The sequence below is a fragment of the Colobus angolensis genome, unplaced genomic scaffold (assembly GCF_000951035.1).
Source record: "Colobus angolensis palliatus isolate OR3802 unplaced genomic scaffold, Cang.pa_1.0 Scaffold209, whole genome shotgun sequence".
Taxonomy (NCBI): domain Eukaryota; kingdom Metazoa; phylum Chordata; class Mammalia; order Primates; family Cercopithecidae; genus Colobus; species Colobus angolensis.
Genome location: NW_012115255.1, coordinates 330,121 through 333,967, shown reverse-complemented (window position 1 = coordinate 333,967; position 3,847 = coordinate 330,121). Strand labels below are relative to the sequence as shown.

Sequence of the window (3,847 nt, the reverse complement as noted above, 5' to 3'; positions counted from 1 at the left end):
CCATCCATTCATCCTTCAATCATCTGTTTACCTGTTCATTCTTCCATCCATCCATTATCCATTCATCCATCCATCCATTCTTCCATCATTTTCCCATACACCTGTGGGTCCTTCCATCCATCCATCCATCATCCATCCTTTTATCATCCATCCATTCACCTGTCCATCCATCCATCCATCCGTCATTCATCTGGTGACCTCTTCATCCATTCATTCACCGGTTTGTCCATCCATCCATCTTTCCATCCATCCTTCCATCCATCTTTCCATTGTCCAGCCATTCAGCTGTTCATCCTTCTATCCATCCAACCATCTTCCATCCATCCATGATCCATCCGTCACCTGTCCATCCACCCATCCATTCATTCATCATCCATCCTTTTATCATCCATCCATTCACCCGTCCATCCATCCCTCCATCCATCATCCATCCATCCTTCCATCATTCATCCACTCGCCTCCTCATCCTTCCATCCATCCATCATCCATCCATCCACCTAATCATCCTTCCATTCATCCATCATTCATCCATTCTTTTATCATCCATCCATTCAGCCACCATCCATCCACCTGTTGGTCCGTCCATCCATCCTTCCGTCATCCATCCATTCATCCATATATCCATCTATCATCCATCCTCCCATCATCCATCCACTCACCTCTTGTTCATCCTTCCATCCATCATTCATCTATCCATCCGTTTATCCATTCATCCATCCTTCCATCATCCATCCATCATTCATCCATCCTTTTATCATCCATCCGTCCATTCATCCATCATCCATCCACCTGTCTATCCATCCATTTGCCTGTTCATCCATCTTTCCACCAACCATCCATTCACCTGTTCATCCTTCTATCCCTCATCCATCCATCTATCATCCATCCATTCACCTGTTCATCCTTCCATCATTCATCCATCCATCCTTCCATCATCCATCCATTCATCAGTTCATCCACCCACGTATCCATCCATCATCCATTCATCTGTCTATTCAGCCATCCATCATTCATACACCCTTTTATCATCCATCGGTCCATTCATCCTTCCATCATCCATCCATTCACCTGTTCATCCATCCATCCATCCTCCATCCATTTATCCATCCATTCACCTGTTCCTCCTTCCATCCTTCCATCCTTCATCCATCCATTTATCCATTCATCCATATATCCATCCACTCACCTCCTGTTCATCCTTCCATCCATCCATCATCCATCCACCCATCCATCCTTCCATCATCCATCCACTCAGCTATTCGTCCATCCATCCATCATTCATCCATCCACCCACCAATCTACCTATTAATCCATCCCTCCATTCATCTATCCACCCATATGTACATACATCATCTACCCTCCACCCATCCATACATTATCTACTCACCCATATGTACACACATCATTCCAACCACCCACCCACCCGTCCGTCCATCCATCCATCCACACACCCATCCATCCATGTGTCTGCACATCTGCTCCTCCATTCATCCATCCATCCACTCATTCCTAAGCCACTGCTGAGCACCTGTTGTGTGCCTTTTCCCTCCCTCCCACTGGTTCCCTCACATCCTCCCCCAGTGGCCAGCATCTTCTCCCTGAGGGCAGAGGTGTGGCCCCTCACAATGCCTAGCACCTGCTGGTATACAGCTCATGCTCAAAGAATGTGACTACTCAGTTAACACACAGAAGAACGTGCTCCAAGTGACACGTGGCACATCTCCTTACAAAATGAATCTATCATAGCGGCTGTTTTCAGAGGCTTTCCCAAACACAGTGTGATCTGGAACAAATTGTGAAGCCCACGAGCCTGGTGAAACTTTCATTATTGAGCACCTGCTGTATACCTCCTTGAGTTGAGGAGAAGGATCAAGAGCTCATGGCCAGGAGGGGACCAGGCCCACCCACAAACACTGTTGATTGTGGCCCTGAGCTGCGGCAGGGATGTGGCAAGGCAGAAAGGAACCAGGTTATGGGCTCCCAGCAATCTGGGGGCCACGGAGACTGTTTGAGTGCAGGGGGGGTGGGCTAGGGCTAGCCCTGGTGGTAGGATTCACAGGTGTCGGGCTCCTGGGCTGCAGCTGCTCAGTCACCTCCTGGCACTTGGGTGCATCAGTTCATTGTCCTCATGCCAGTGGTGGGGCTGCCCTAATGCACAGGTCTGAAACATGCTCAGGTGTACCTGCAGTGTGGGAGAGGAAGGAGGCTGGTGAAGGTGGGTGTGGCCACCTCACCAGGTGTGGGTCTTGAGGGAACTTCTGCCTCCTTTCAGGTGGCACAGAATGTGGTCCTGTACACAGGCGACTCCAACCTGGGGTGGAACTGTTATGAGGCAGCTGGAGACTTCTTCAATGGGGCCTGGGAGCGGGAGAAATCCGTGTCCTTCTACCAGGTGAGCTGGCCTGTGGGCTGATGTATGTGGGCCTTAGGGGGTCACCTGGAGGGCTGAGGCCTCCCACCTGGAGGCAGGGCCACCCATGCACATGCTTAGTTTCCCAGTGGTCTCACCGGGAATGATATTAACTGTGCCCCTGCCCAGGACAAACGCTTGGGGCCTGGACGTGGCAATGGCCCTATCCTTGCCTAGTGATCTCACTGGGAATGATATTGGCTGTGTCCCCTGCCCGGGACAAACGCTCGGGTCTGGACATGACAGGGGCTCTACCCTTGCACCTGATGATCTCAAGCAACCATGAGTGGGAAGTCCTGTCCCCATCTTCCAGATGAGGACACTGAGGCTCAGAGAAGCACAGGGACATGTCAAAGGACACACAGCATGTCAGTGGGAGGCCCAGGGCCAGGGCCCAAGTCTGCCTGCACCCCGAATCGGGGATGGCTTCTCCCTTCCTCTGAGCTCACGGTGTGGCTCAGCCCTGGGCACAGATAAATGTGTTTTTAGAGCAGAGAGGAGTGCTGGCTCCCCCCAGTCAGACCCCCGGTGCCCAGGTGGGAGAGGCTGGTCTGAGGCTGCCGGGTGTAGCTAGAGGGGACTCTTCAACCCCCAACTTGGGTGTCTGAACCGTGCATTAGCACAGAGCGCTGCAGAGGTGCAGGGGTAACTGGGGCGTGGGATGCTCCAAGCACATGTTTGAGCTCTGAGGAAGGCGCTGGGCAAGGTGGGTGCTGCGGGAAGCCTGATCCCCCCCCTGCCTCTATGGTAGGACCCTACCCTGCCCCTGGCAGTGACTATGGGCAACCGCACGGCGGAGCCACAGCTGCAGCTGTGCAAGAAGCTGGTGGCACTGCTGGCCACGCTGGAGGAGCCCCAGGAGGGCTAGGAGGTTGCCCACATGGCCCTAGCACTCAGCATCACTCTGGATAGGTCCCCTGAGTCCCCGCCCTGTCAGGACCCACACTTTGCCAGAGCCCAGCCTCCAGGTCTGCAGGGCAGGAGCTGAAACAGCTGCTGGATTTTCCTGGTCTCCTGTCCAGGCAGGCAGATCTGCCCAGCTGGCTTTCCCGTCTGGCCGTGGGGCACAGCCCGAGGTCTCTCACGCAGTGCTGAGCTCTGCTTCCTGTCTCTTCCCCGTGCTGACCACAGAGGCCACCCAGTGTGCCCTCTGCCTTCCAGACATGCCAGGCATCTCGGTCCCTGTATGTGCCAGGCTGAGTGGCACATTCCCTTTGTCTTGTGCCCTTCCCACCCTCATCAACCACACGGCTCTCTGGCTGATGAAATCCCAGTTCCCCTTCCAGCAGCCTGCCCCTTAAGGCCGGGCATCCCCTGGTGCTGTGCCAGGATCGTCCTCCTCCAAAGACAGGGAACCCTGGGCGGGCCGCATGCCCCAAGGCCTTGTGTCCTGGGGCCCAGTACACAGTAGGTGTGCAGCTGTGTGGGAATGCATTG

The 3,847-nt window shown here is 54.0% G+C and overlaps 1 pseudogene; it reads left to right on the top strand.

Moving 5' to 3' along the window:
* The window catches only part of LOC105512043, a 104,752-nt pseudogene that overhangs the window by 48,678 nt on the left and 52,227 nt on the right, over positions 1–3,847 (top strand).